The sequence below is a fragment of the Elephantulus edwardii genome, unplaced genomic scaffold (assembly GCF_000299155.1).
Source record: "Elephantulus edwardii isolate Elephantulus edwardi_28Jun2011 unplaced genomic scaffold, EleEdw1.0 scaffold00025, whole genome shotgun sequence".
Classification (NCBI taxonomy): Eukaryota; Metazoa; Chordata; class Mammalia; order Macroscelidea; family Macroscelididae; genus Elephantulus; species Elephantulus edwardii.
The window spans coordinates 16555268-16570902 of NW_006399775.1; the positions used below are offsets into that span (position 1 = coordinate 16555268).

Below are 15635 nucleotides of genomic sequence, written 5' to 3' on the forward strand. Positions count from 1 at the left end.
CCGGGGCTCCCACAGCCTCCGCTCAACGTCCACGCTCGGCCAGCCGCCGCGGCAGCTGTCTGACAGCCGCTGGGCGCCCGCGTCTCCCACAAAACTATAAAGAAGATACTGCATTTTCTTCAAAATGAAGTGTGGGTTTAATTGTGACTATATTGGTTTGGACCTAAACTGATAAAACCTGATGATGAGGGAAGACTGAGTTCCTGCACGCCTGCCTATTTGGAAGGTTCTTGTACAGACTGCACGAAAGAGTATGAGAAGTTGTCATCTCTTGGCTCACCTATTAGGAGCCCCACATCTATAGAACTGGACCGGAACAGCAAACCTCTGCATAATAAAGAAAACCAGCATGTGCAATGAGTCCTTGACAGTCCAGATGAAACAGAACTGGAGAGTAGGAGATTTTATGAAGACAGTGGATATGCCTCATTCTCTCAGCCAAGCAGACTCTTTGAACAAGATGAGGGGAGCCTCCTGTTGGAGGAGAGTTTTTGTGAGTCCACACTCCTGCCTGCCACAGATACAGAGCCCAGACCACTATCCCAGCAAAAGTTTACTGCCAGTTCTTCATTTTGAGAAAGTTGTTTGTTCAACGTTAAAAAAGACTGCCAAGCGAAATCCAAAAGTTGATCGGGAGATCATTAAAAAAATTATATCTACTGGAAATTTTAGACTACAACATTTAATTGGCAGAAAAATGGGCTTGGAGTGTGTAGATATTCTCAGTGAACTCTTTCACAGAGGACTCAAACTTCTCCTAGTAGATATTTTATCCCAACTGAGTGATATGGACTTAATCAATGTGGCTAGAGTGAGTACAACTTGGAAGAAGATTCTCGAAAATGATAAGGAGGCATTCCAATTGTATAATAAGGCAATGCAAAGAGTTTCTGAAAATGTTGCCAAGTTTTCTCCATATCCATTAACCAGAGACCATGGGTTCTTCAGAACAGCATTAGCTTCTATTCAGAAATCAGCAGCGCAGACTCTTTCCCACAGAGACCCTCAAGCAAAGTTGTCCAATCGAGGTGATCAGCAGAGTTCTACTTACAGTCGACACAGTGAATTCTCTGACGCTGTAAAGACTTTAAAAAAGAATGAAAGCCTCAAAGCCTGTGTTCGCTGTAACTCGCCTGCAAAATATGATGACTATTTACAGCGGGCCACCTGCAAACGAGAAAGCTGTGGGTTCGATTACTGTACAAGGTGTCTCTGTGATTACCATACCACCAGAAACTGTTCCAATGGCAAGACTTTAAAAGCAGGGTATAAAATGGGACCTCTGCCTGGTTCTAAAATGAGCAAGAATTTACGAAGATTGTGATTTCATAAGCTAATTATGATGGACCATGAAGGTTCTCTAGAGAGTGCTAAATTTTAACTTATAAAAAAAATGTATTGTGATTATCCATTTTCTGTGGAAAATGATTTGAGGTGTGAGACTTTTGCCCAGTAAAGAGAGGTCATAAACCCCTTTACGGTTTTATGACTTAAGTGGGGAAATTGAAAATTTTCACTACCAATCAGAAAATTTAATATTTTAAACCAGGAAAACTATTTAGGCATTTATGTACTATTGGAGATTCCAAAGTAAAAATAAAATTAGCACTATGATAAAAGAAGGACATAAAGTTTTATCCAGATAATCTTAAATTTAAATTTTGATTACTGAGACCTTTTGTCTTTACCAACTTTATAACCGAGTAAAATTTCATTCTCTTGAGTCTGTTAAATGTTTTCTTAACTCTTTCAGTGTGTACTTTTAAAAAACTTAGCTTCTGTAATCTTCTGCTTGTTTCTCTTATTTCTGAAGTCTGTATTTTAATATTTTTGTACTTATGTAAATGTTTCTGTATTTTTATATATGAAAGTATTAAATTAGCATCACCATATTTTTACACAAGTAATGTGGATGTTGGATGAATTTTTGCAAACTTTACAATCCTCTCATGTTTGTTCCTGTTTTATACGTGTTGGGTATATCGTATGCGAGGAATGCAGTGTTTTATAAATGTGTGTGAAAATAAACGGAATAAAATTATTAGAAGCTTAAAAAAAAAGAAAAAGAAAAAGTAGAAACAGCTGCAAACGTTTATTAATAATTGGAACATGAAATATATGAAGTATGAATCTAGGTAAATTGGAAATTGTCAAAGATTAAATGCATAAATAAATACTGACATCCTAGGCATTAGTGAGCATTCATAGTATTAAAAAAATTCAAGATCTATTTTGAAGTACAGTGCTATAAATGATAGGATAATATCCATATGCATACAAGGAAGATCTGTAAATACAGCTATTACTCAACTATACTAACTAACCACTAAAGCCAAAAATGAAGAAATTTCTACCATTTTATGTAGCCTGAAATTAATTGAACATACATAATCTTGATTGATATGCAATCAAAATGAATTAATAGTAATTTACTAGAATGTAAAAGTTGGAATCAAGGAAGAAGGACCAGTAGTAGTCAGAACTTACAGACTTGGTGACAGAAATGAAGTTGGAGATACAATGACTGAACTTTGTACAATCAGTGACTTATTCATTGCAAATACTTTTTCTACAAAAACACAATAGCAACTATACAAAAAGACTGTAACCTGATGGTCTACACAGGAATCAGATCTGATGGACTACGTAAGAATCATATCAACTACACCTGTGGAAGGAGACATTGGAGAAGCTTAAGATTAGTGTCAATACCAGGCCAAGCACTTACTGTAGAATAGACCACCAGTCACTCATGTGCAAGTTAAATTGAAGCTAAAGAAAATATTAAGTCAACGAGAATAAAAAAAGATGGCTTTGAGTCTCAACTGAAAAAAAAAAATATCAGAAACTGGTTGATGCTTACCTACTAGAAGGTAGTTAACATACGTGCCCATTCCAAAGAGAAGTAACCCAACAAAATGTGGGAATTATAGAAAAATATTATCATTCCTCACAGTAACATTACTACTGCTGTATAACATTAATGATTTAATATTAAAAACAATTCAAGGAAAATCTATCAGAATATAATATACAGTGTGTCTCAGTATTGTCCCAATGGGTCTAAGAAAGATGGCAACAGTGACATTATCTTGAGTGGATCCTGAACTGATAGTGTGGCTCAAATTGCCATTCTTGTTTTTCTTTTTTTTTTTTTAAAAGTATTTAAAAAATATTCAGTTTTTGCTGAAAATTCACATAGCAATTTAAGTTTCCATTTGACAATTTCTATACAAATTGCCCTTGATATTATCATAGTATGCCAATATTCTCTGTTGTTTAGTTTATTGTCCTTTGGTTCTCTGAAGCTGTTGAAGATTGGCCTCAGTTCCAACAATTTCTTTTCTTACTGCAGATTTCTCTCTCCTCTCCCTGGCTGATGTAAATACTTCACATCTTTGAGTATTTAAATTGTTATACTTTTAAGGAAAATATCACTGACTGTATCGGAGACGGTGCAATTGGCACAGGACAGATCAGAGTTTAGGGATGTTATACATAGGGTCGCTATGAGTTGCAAGCGACTCGACGCCACATAACAACACAACATCATCACTGACTTTGGGTATTGAGTTTGACCAGTGGTCACAAATCAAAGCTTGTAAGGGGCTAGATTTTTATCTTAAAAGGTTTTCTGTTCACCCAACCAATTTGTAAATTTTATTTGAAATTAGCCTAGTCTTTTAAAATTGGTTATCTTCATGTAAAAAATCTAATTTTTTGTTTGTTTCCCCTGAGATACTGGAAGTTTTAGGCCTCTATTCATACACGGTTGCTGCCCCTTTAAAATGATCATTCTCTCCCTTGTCTCCACATCTACTTTCTTATTCCTGGTGATGCTGTCTCCTTTGTTTCAGCCTGGCTAGTATGGAATTTTGACTGCAGAACAGAACAAACAGAAATTAAATAATCTCATCCATCAAAGTTGAAAAAACCCCCAAAACTGTAGCCAACTGTTGCTGTTGTTGTTATGTGCCATTGAGTCGCCTGCGACTCATAGTGACCCTATGTATAACAGCTCTAAACTCTGCTCTGTCCTGTGCCATTCCCATTGTTTCCGACACACTCATCCCCATTGCCCCAGTCACCGAGTCAGTCCATTTCCCAGAAGACCTTCCCCTCCTACGCCTGCCCTTCACCCTCCCAAGCATGATGTCCATCTCCAAGGACCGGTCCCTCCTTACAACATAACCAAAGTATGTCAGAAGAAGTTTCAGAATCTTTGCCTCCAACTAGGAAACTTAAAGAAGTCTCTTATTCTACGAAAGAACAAGATGAAAACCACATTTCTCAATATATTTTAAGCTATAGCTTCCTTCATGACACAAAATTCACATCCACGTTTGGTATGTGAAAGTCAACATAAGTTAACTGAAAATAAGCAAATGGGATAATTTTATTTTAAATCTTTATACACCCGTTTCTGTCATATCTTTTTGAGAATCACTGATTAAAATAGAGGGCATTTTAAAATGTCCCAGTTACCTCAGGGGTAATGGGGACACCTGTACTTTTGGTGTCCACATAGACTTTGAAAACCAAGTTTGGACTTTCTAGGATGGAACCACATTGAGGCAGAGGGAAAAAGTGTGATAAGTAGAAACCAGGCACAAAGGCTCCGGAAGTAACCATATAGAGTACTATTGTATTAAAAAATAGAAAGCAATAGCTAAATTAATCCTACTCATGTTTTCTAGGCAACCCAATACAGTGTTAGTATATGACAGAATGAATAAAACATGGGAACTGTAGTTGCTGGTCCCAATTCTGGAGAAAATTAAATTTTATACACTTAAATGCCTCTAAGATTGAGTTTTATCATCTGCTTAAAAATCCACTGGCACAGAATTAATTCCAACTTCTAGTAATCCTGTAGAACAGAGAATTGCCCTATGGAAACTCTGTGGCATCTCCAAGGCTGAAATCTTTTTGGTTGCAAACTGCTACATGTTTCCCCTACAAAGTGGCTGGTGAGTTCAAATGACTAACCTCTTGATTGGCAATGAGCACTTAATCTTATTGCACCATCTTCTTTATCTGCCAAACCCGAATCCAAAACCAAACAACTGTCATCAAGTAAAATGTGACTCATACTGATCTTCTATCGGTTAGCAACCTTTTGGGCTTCTGGAGGCTATAAATCTTTACAGGAGACTGTCAGTAGGGCTCCTACTAATGCATTTGAACTGACAAGCTTTAGGTTAGAAGGCTGACGTGCCACCAGGACTCTAATCTGACAGAGGAAATGAAATCTTATAGCAATAAACTGTGAGGATGGGATCCTTCAGACAAGCCAGGTAGTCATGCTTTTCTCCAGTATCTTTAGGTCTCAAGGGGAAAAAAGTGTGACTCATCCCTCTGAATGAAGCCTGATGTTAGATAGTAGAGTTAAATAGATACAATTCTGAGCTAACCATTCCTCTTCTCAGGAAGTCAGGAGGGCATGCTACATGCAGTAGGACGTTTGTTAGTCAAGTTAATAATAAACACTTTAATGTAGGCTGAAGGTATAAAATAGCTAGGAGAGAAAACTTTCTCTGTCTCCTCAGTGATAGTGAGGTATCCTTTTTTGTTGTTATTGTTCAACATCATCTTTATTAAGAAATATATATGACATATTTCAGAATATACTGCTGTCACCAATGGCAGCCGATACTTCTAAATAAAGTCCTAAATACACAAATTTAAGCTTTAAAAATATTCTTTAAGAAGAAAGAAAAAAAAAGTAAAACCCAACCAAAGATTAAAATCTTTCTGAGGAATCTGGCCTCAAGGGGGAGATCCTTGAAGGCCTATGGATGTCCTAAGAAAAACAAAATAAAAAACCACCCTGCATAGTATGCCAAGAAGATAGTGAGGTATTCTTAACTACAGTCCACATTAATGAATCTGTCCAGGTGCAGACCATTGCATCCTTCAAGCACAATGCCAGGTAGAGTGCAGGTGTAAAATCTCTAGCCATCAGGACAGTTTCCATGAGACGGGGTGGGGTGTTATGTACGTTGAACCAACTATAACTTAGAGCAACCCTAAGAACAACAGATCTGTACCCTCCCCTATGTTGTGACATCCTGGCCATCTCCACTCCTGTATTTGAGCCCACTGTTACTGTCAGTAAACCTTGTTGAAAGTCTTTCACTCTCTGACCCTCCACTTTTCCAAGCACGGTGTCCTTCTCCAAGGACTAACCCCTCCTAACAGCATGCCCAAAGTATGTGAGATGGAGTTTCACCATCCTTGCCTCCAAGGAGAATCCTGATTTTACTTTCTTCAGAAAAGACTTGTTTATTCTGTCCATGGGATATTTAGTACTCTTCTCCAGCACCACAACTTAAAGGCATCAATTCTTTGTCATCCTTAGTCATTGTCCAGTTGTATTGCAAGCAATTGAGAAGACAATAGCTTGGGTCAGGCATACCTTAGTCTTTAATATCACTGTTTTTTAACACTCTGGAGAAGTTCCTAACAGATTTTTCCTCAATGTGGTAGGTCTTTTGATTTCTTAACTGTTAATACCAAGAATGTTGATTGTGGATACAAGGAAGATGAAATAGTTGACAATTTCAGTCTGTCTGTTGCTTATTGGACCACTGGTGAGAATTTTTTTCTTTATGTTGAGATGTAATTTATATTGAAGTCCTTGGTCTTCGGCAGTTCATTCTTTTTGTAAGCAGTGTTATGCCATATTTGTATCACAGAGTAGGGGGGAGTCACAATTGTCTCATTTAACATCTCACACTTGTGATACAAAGTGGTGCGTTAGTCATCTCTGCCCAGACCATTTTTGAGCCAGGGGGCATGAGTCATCTTTCATATACTGTCCACTTCCAATTTTATATAATAAAGGGTACTTCTCCATGTTATTGTGTGTTCAGGCTTTTGAAGGACACACTAAAAAAGGAGCTGTCTATACTAATTATTATGTGCCTTGTTTTCAAATGACCTCTTGGCTATCTAGAAATCAAGCATAACCAGGCTTGCTGTTATGTGCCACACAGTCATAGTCAACTACAACTCATAGCAACCCTATGAGCAAGAGATCTGAACCTGTTCTATCCTCATGTCTCATATGCTCAAGCTCTAGTTAAGAAGTTGCACTGCCAACTCAAAGACATGAAGTTCAAGTGGGCCAGCTACTCTGGAAAAAAAATGGAGTCTCTTCCTTTGCCATTTATAGCCTCTTAAAACCCACTAAAAGGTCAGCTATGAGTTGATTCTGACTTCAGGGTACATAACATTTTCCCAGTGATTGTGTCAGTCAATTTTGGTGTTCTTTCCCTAGCCAGACAGATTAGCCTAGGTTCCTCTGAGGCTAACTCTCTGCCACAAGCTAGGTGCCTTTTTTTTTAATTGGCTTTCTTTCAATCATTTATATACCTTTTGCTTCATAGTATTAATTACAATTGATCAGTGCCATTTATTGTATCTCATCAAATCCTCACTATACCTGGTCTCTCCTTGTACCCTGTCACCCCCTAACATCTACACCCATCTCTGTCAGTATTCCACAGTCATTTCTTTTTATATGTAAACTTTTTCATAGCACACCCTTGTCACACCCTAGAGAAAGTATGATAACCTGGGTCATATCTTGAAGCTTTGGGTCACCACTCAGACAAGCAGAAACTCATCTGACTGGCCAGATAAATTATCCTACTACACCTTAGTGTCTTTTTTACTTCCCATAGCACTCATATGCTACCTGTATGCTCACTTGTCTTATGATTTGCTCATATAAGTTGTGGTGTTGGGTATTGTTAAAAGTTGCTTCTTCAGCCATTGACTTGACCATGTGGATGGGCAGGAATAGGGTGTGTTAAGACTATCCACAAGGGAATTGGCTAGTTTTGCCACTAAATTGAGCAGACCCAGTGGCATATTTTGAGAATTTCACCATCAGCACAGCAGCAGAGCTTGCAGAGTGCATGCCCTCTGGAACCAAAGATTTCTGTGCCACTCACATGGGGGTCTACAGGAACAGCAACAGCAGCTGAAGCAAAGAACCAGAGACTACACATGAGAAGGGGCTGGCCTTGGGACTGCTACTTCACGGAACCAAAGCTAAGAGCCTTTGCCCAAGTGTGTTTGTTGGATGACTAGGGAGGAGACCCATGATCAGCAGGATTGTTTTTTTGTAACAATGGCCTAAAGCCATTGAGGCTGAAGACTGAGTTGTCTGTGAGCACATTTCAGCAGCTGTCCTAAGTGATTATATTCTACTAACCTCAATTTCAGCCAATATGGTTCTGTATTGTCTGTGAGCTACTGCAATGGATTTCAGACCCAATAGAGTAAGATTGGAACTGGGATGAGTGGAAAGGGGTGTATAGGAGCACAGAGGCCATGTTTGACCTCATGAGAATTGGTTTTCTGCTGTGGATGTTGATAATGGGGTCTGTTACCCTTTGTATAGTTAGTATTGGTTAGAGATGGCCGTCTCTACATGATCCTTGCTTTTTTTTTAGTATAGCCTATCTGTCGGTTTGCTTTATTGATGAGGTGGTGTGTGTTGCTGGTGCTTTGATAGTTTGTATGTATATACTTACTTGTTTATAATTTGTTCTTATGGCTACAACACTTGTCTATCAGTTTGCTAAACTGGTGACTTGCATGTTGCCTGAAGATATGCCATCAGTATTTCAAATGCCAGGAGGGTCACCAGGTTCAGGATACCAGCTCTAGCAGAAGGTCCCGTCAGTTGTGGAGGAAAGTTCTTATTTCCTTCAGCATTTATAGGCCTGGCACTCCCTGGAGACCATGTGTTTTAACCTTCCTTGGTATAAAAGAGTTTCATCTACCGGGGGCCTAGATACCAAAGACACACTCCACTCCTGACAATTCTTTTTTGTTATCTGAAGGTTGAAGAATTAACATTTGTTTTTATTATCTTTATTTTCTGAGGTTCAGAGGTTCTGTACTGTCTTCTGTCTAGTCTACCATCTTTCAAAAAAAAAAAAAAAATAACCTGACAGTACACTGCAAATTTGTCCGGCTGTGTCAGTTACAGCACAGTGGAGGTCATTGCAGATTTACCCTGTGTGTTGGTTACAGCATAGCGGGCAGGATCTGGCAGTGCTTACTCACTCCTAAGTTATCTGTATTACCGTTACTACGTTTTAAGATTTTCCCATATTCTCTCATTTGATGACTTTGAAGTGTCATACTGTTCGGTTAAATAGCTAGAAGTAAAAAAAAAATGTATTTTACCAAAAGAAAAAAAATCTTTATAAAGTAAGGTGCTTCCTTTGGAATGTTTACTCTTAACAGACATTAGTCAGAAGTAGGACTATAATTAATAATTACTAAGCTGAGCTTTGTTATTGGGTACTGTCGAGTCATAATTGATCCATAGCTCACCCCCAGCAGGCTTTCAGTCAGTAAATCACACAGGAAATTGCCCATCCCTTTCTTGCAGAGCATCTGTTGTATTTGAACCATGTGCATTTTGGATCACGGGGCAGCTCCACACCACTAGCCCCTGAGAGTACCTGTGGTAGGAAAGTGGGCTGTTGGCTTGCTAACCAAAAAGTCAGTGGATCAAGCCCACCAGCTGCTTCTCAGGAGAAAGATGAGCAGTCATTTCCCCTTAAGACTTACAACCCAGCAAAACTAATGGGCTGTGATAAAAAAGAATTCTCAGTCTATGGCCATTCTGTCCTCTGGCCCCACGTTTTATAAATGCCCAGAAGCAAAAGTACCACTAGATGGAGCAGAAGCAAAAGACATCTATTTCTAGTTTGAGAACTCTGGCTGTATTGAAAAGAACTCTTGAAAGAAATAATCATCTTAATTCATCTGAATAAAGGTTTAATGCTGGGTTGCATCCTCAAGAGTTTAAGGGAGAAGTCACTGGGAAAATCTGAACTGGAACTCCATCTTAATGCATCCTGTGTTATTTCTCCAAAATCTTTATTGAACCATGATATTGTTTCCCCCTTCATGCTTATGATACATTACTAGCAATTGGAGATTTAAAAAAAAAAACCCACCAAAAAACGCCAAACTATAACAAGGCCAAGAACAGTGTGCTTGCTGGGTAACTCTTATATATACTTTAATAGGTTGGGATACAGTAGATAGGCATGTTCTGTAATTCATTGACCACCTTTCTGGAGTTAAATTTTGGTGGTAGGCAGTCAAAAACATGCCGTTGTTCGTTTTATTTAATTTACCATCATAAGCTTATTTTCTTTTCAGAAAGGAAATTAAAGCCACCTAGGGAAGAAGAAAGTGAAAAGTTTCAAGTGTTTCATTTTTTAAAGTCTTAAACTGAAAGGTGAAAAGCTAGGGTATTAAAAAAGCCCAAACCCCAGTAGCTCCCGGCTTCTCTCCAGATTTCCTTTTAAGCGGGGAGGTCTGTCCCTTTGGGGATGTAACTTTCTAATTAAAACTTCACTATTTTGCCCTAAAAACAAAAACTTAAAAAAACTAAATCCAAACTTTGTGATAGTATATTATCAACTGAAAATAAAAAACCCTATGAACAATGGATGTGAACCCTACCCCATCCTGGCCATCCTGACCAACTCCAACACACTTGAACTCATTGTATAGAGAAGAAACAGCTTCCTCTCCCCCATCCACACTGAGCTAACATAAATCTCCTTTGGGAGAGGCAGTAAGTTGTGATAAAAGTCACCTAACCTAGTGTAATTAATTTTGAGAGTCAACCCATAGACACTCCAGCAGGTTTTCAGAAGCAGTAAATTGCAGGTAAATTCTCGTGGAGGAGCTGGTACATTCAAAACATGAACCTTAGCCTTAGCAGCACAATTCTTTACCACTAAGCCACCAGGTAACATCATTGACTGAAACTGTCAACAGCTTTATCTTACTTAGGTCCATAATCAGTACTTTTGGCTCTAGCAGTCAGGAGATCAGGAGACGTAATACACTGGTAAAGTCTGTAGTCAAGGACCTCTACACACTATTGAGGAACAGTGTCAAGTTGGAGGACTAAGGTGCGCCTGATTTAGGACATGGTCTTTTCAGTTACTCACTATGCATCTGAGAGAGCTAGACAAGTGAATACAAATGACATTTGACTTGTTGCCTTGGAGGGGAGTACTGACTATCCCACGGACTGCCAAAATAACAGATACTTACTTGGAGAAGGTGCAGCAAGAGTGCTTCTTGGAGGCAAAGATGATAAAGCTGCGTCTCAAATATTTTGAGCATGTTGCTAGGAGAGAATATTCCTTGAAGGTTTGGCTTGGGAAAGGTGAGAGATGGCAAATGAGAAAATCCTCAAAGAGGTGACTACAACTATAAGCTCAAGTATGTGAGGATAGGACAGGACATGGTTCACATCTGTTGTTAGCTATGATTCCCGACTCCAGGGCATCTAACAAAGAGGCTACCAGAAACTCTTACAAAAACTGAGCGTCTTGGTAGTCTAGTTTTAAGGAGCTGCACTGCGCATATATATGAGGTTGAAATCCACCAGCTGCCCCCCTCCCCTCTTGTTTGAGCAGTCTCCTCAAGCGCCATTAAATTGCCTCTGAGAATGCGCAGGAGGGTCTGCCATGAGTGGTTCAAACTCGACAACAGTACATAACAAGGCAAAGTAGAACTGTACTGTACCCTATCCGACGACATAAATCTTTATGTAGAGCACGTATGTGCATGTTTGTTTTACCGAAGAACCACTGAGCTTTCGTTACCAGACAGCATTTTAATCACTGCAACCCGAACCCCTTGTAGTGGAGGATGGGGAGGTAACCTGTAACCTAAGGAGTAACCAGTCCGCACCTCCTTTTCTTTCATCTGTGCCAATGTGAGGTGCTTTTGCTAGTATGCACTCATGTCCTACTCAGATTTAGTAGTTTATACACTAAACACACACACTGAGGGTTGCCGAATAAGTCCAGACAGCGGTCTTCTACTGCAGTGGAAAAACACAACCGCCTCTGCCCCCCCTTCTTCTGCCTTGACCCCCACACATCCCCTACCTCTTCCCCTTCCCCCCACCCCCACGTGTCGGAGCGGAGACCATAGTGCAGGTCCCATGGTAGAGATCCGGGAAGTGCACGCACGTGGCCCACCGCTCCATTTCTCTTCCTGCGTTCAGGAGGCCCGAGTCTCGCCCATATTTCCCGCAGCACCCTCGGCTGACAGAGCCTAACTCTTCGCGACGGCAGTGGAAACCTCTAGAGAAGCCCCGGGCCGATCGCGGCCTCCAGGCGGGGCGCGGGGGCAAGACAAGCGAGCCACACAGCAGGTTCCCCGGGAGGGACGAACGGTCGCCAGCTGACATTTTTTTTTGTTTGTTCAGACTATAAGTAGATGGCAGTAGGCCAAGGCTTTTCCCGCCCGTTGAAAGTCAGCCAGAAAAACAACGCGCGGGGAAACAAAAGCACGGCACCTACGCCTATATCAGTCAGGGTTAGATTACAAACACGCTCATCCAGCCCGGGAGGACCCTCCTCAACCCGCCGGCGCACATATGTACGCCCAGCCTATTTATAAAGGGAGGCCACCACCTGCGCAGATTGGCTAACGCATTCTCGCTCTTGCTCTCGCGATAGCTAAAAGAAGGGTGGGTGCGGGAAAGCCACGAACAGGTAAAAATAAAGAAATAAAAAATTCCAGCGTTCCATCCTGAGATGGGACTTCTCTAGAGCCAGTTACAACCAACCAATCCTTCACTTTGCTTGGAAGAAAACGTAACGGCTTTTATCCTCCCCTCTTTTTTTGTTTTAGTAGTAAAACTAGCGTGAAGTGCTTTAGAGGTTTTTAAATCTCTCCATCCCCTATAGACCAGGTACACTTAGCATAACTGTGATACCCCTCAACACCCTTAAATAAATGGATCCTTACGCCACTTCCCAGTAAACAGTTAAAACTTTAGGGGAAAGAGAGAGAGGGAGGGGGAGGGAGAGGGAGAGAGAGAGGGAGGACAGTGATTTACAAGTCTGGTTGCTAATCCTGTTTATTGGAGAATTTTATGATGAAAGACTGCTGATAACATATTAACCAAGAATTCCTTTTCAATGAGCTAAATTGAGGTTCCTCCCCACTCCATCCTTTGATATGGTGGTTGTATTGTTTTAGCATTTCTCTAGTTGAAAGAACTGAAAAAGTCAAGCCTTCAATTGCAATACTGAGAGATACTATGGGCATAATCTTGAATGATCCAGGAAGCATAAATAAAGATGGAAGGGCATCGTAGCAGTAGTTGCCTGGCCAAGAAGGCTGCTAATTCACGAGCTATCTTTACAGGTGAAGCCATTTCCCTCCCGACCACCACCACCTCAAGACTGCTAATTCACATGCCATCTCTACAGGTGAAGCCATTTCCTTCGCGAACACCACCACCTCGCTACACTTGAGTAATCAAGAGTTCTTGGGCTGTAAAACTTTTGGACCCCACCTAGCTGCGGCCAGAGAGGGGAGACTAACACCACCATTAAGGATCCAGGCAACAAGGTATTGCTTTCACTGGGACATCATCCTGCTGCGCCAGCCATATGCTCCAGCTACCAGCAGCTACCACAATAGGGTCCTGAAGCAGAAGGTTCAGAGACAAAGTCTTTCCTTCAGAGTGGTGAAGAGAGTTGGGGAAACTGGCTGCACCACTCCACAGACAACAGAGAACAACAAACTTCAGGAGAGGGGGGCTGCAACCAGAAAACAACAAGCCATTCCACACCAGAGACCTTAGCTGCAGGACCAGACAGAAAGGAACAGAGAAGTAGCTTACCCCCCAGTCTCAGCTAATTTTGCCACAGGACCAAAGAAGAACTACTAAAGGCAGTGTGAGATTTTATTCCCTTCCTTACAAGTGTATTGTGTTCCCCAGCTGAAGCAAGTCTTCCCTTGAGTCAAAGGATCAGAGAGAAATTCAGTCAGGGTGAGCTGTCCTTCCCCGGTCAGGAGCAGTGAGCTCCTGAACCAAAGTTGTTAGATGAATGGCCTGATAAGGCCCCAGGTGTGAAAAAGTCTGCCACAACAATGACAGGGAAGAAGACGATTACCACACATCCTACAAGAAACCAAAACAAGACGTCACTCCCCAAAAGTTATCAAAACAGAATCATTGGTTTTCCTGAAGCCCGAAAACCTGATGGAACTTTCTGACACAGAATGCAAAAGAACAATCATTGAATATTTTCAGTAGGTAAAGGACAAACGTGAAGAATTACAGGACTCTGCAAGCAAAAGCCAAAAGAAAGTTAAAAAGACAATTCAATACAGTGAAGATAAAACAAATGAGGCATTGGAGACTCTGGAAAAACAAGAAACCACAATCCAGAATATGAGGACTTATATTTCAGATGCTGTCAACAAGTTGGAGGGACATATGAGCAGAATTGAAGAGATGGAACACAGAACCAGTGAAGTAGAGGATAGAATTCTAATCACTGACCTGCTAGGACAAAAAGCAGAATTAAAAAGGAAGGAAAACGAAGAAAGCCTAGGTATAATGTGGGATACCATTGAATATTAACATGCATGTAATTAGAATCCGAGAATAGGAAGAAGCAAGTAAAGGCACCAGGAAAGTCGTGGGAGAATTACTTAGAAGAAAACTTTTTAGGCATAATGAAGAATGAGAGAATTCATATACAGGAAGATGAACAAACTCCATATAAAATAAATCCCAAAAGAAAAACACCAAGGCAAAAGTCCAATTTGCCAGAACCAAAGATAATTCTGAAAGCAGCTATGGAGAAATGAAGAGTAACCTGTAAGGGAGAGCAAATAAGATTAAGTGCCAATTTCTCAGCAGAACCTATACAAGCAAGAAGACAGTGGGATAACATATATCAAACACTCAAAGAATTCAACTGTCAACTTAGAATACTATACCCAGAAAAACTGTCCATATCAAATATGATGGAGAGATCAAGAAAAGCAGAACCTAAGGGAGTTTGTAAAAACAAGACCAGCATTGCAGGAAATAGTAAAGGGAGGCCTCTCTTACTTACAGAGATGCCACAGAAAACAGAATGGACCAAAGTAACCAGCAACAAAAAGCTAAAAAAAAAATAAAAATGATAGCATTATAACCGTGTCTCTCAATAATAACACTGAATGTGAATGGTTTAAACATATCAGTGAAAAGAAAAAGAATAGCAGATTGGATTAAAAGAAAAAACAAAACCCACCAACTCATCTACAAGAGACACACTTGAAAAGTGAAGATAAACAAAAAAAACCCCAAAAATAAAGGGGGGGGAATATACCAAGGAAATGGCAACCAGAAAAAAGCAGGAGTAGCTATAATAATCTCTGATAAAATAGATTTCAGCCTAACAGCCATGACAAAGGACAAAGAAGGTCACTTTATAATGCTTAAAAGGTCAACAGAACAAGAGGACCTAACCATAATATGTAAGAGTCAAGGTTTGTTATTGGTCTGGCACCTCAGCAACAAAGAAGTGACTCTAACTCCTTCTGTATGAACCTTACTCCAATCAGAGTATGCCAAATATTCACGCCCTTGCTAATGAGCCATCTTATTTTCAAATTAGCCAATTGCTACGTACCACGTCCATCTTACCTCACAAGTTCCCCAATCCCTTTGTATTTTCCTGCCCCTCTCTCAGCATTTCTTAAGCTCAAGGAACTGAAGAACAGATTCAAACCTAGAGTTGCTGTAATCAAGGATGCTTCGGGCAGAATATTAAATG

The 15635-nt window shown here is 40.2% G+C and overlaps 1 protein-coding gene and 1 pseudogene across 2 annotated transcripts in view; both read left to right on the forward strand.

Annotated features, from left to right (window-relative positions):
* The window catches only part of ACER3 (alkaline ceramidase 3), a 151380-nt gene that overhangs the window by 37237 nt on the left and 98508 nt on the right, over nucleotides 1–15635 (forward strand). The window lies entirely within an intron of this gene.
* On the forward strand, nucleotides 66–1324 carry LOC102855707 (annotated as a pseudogene).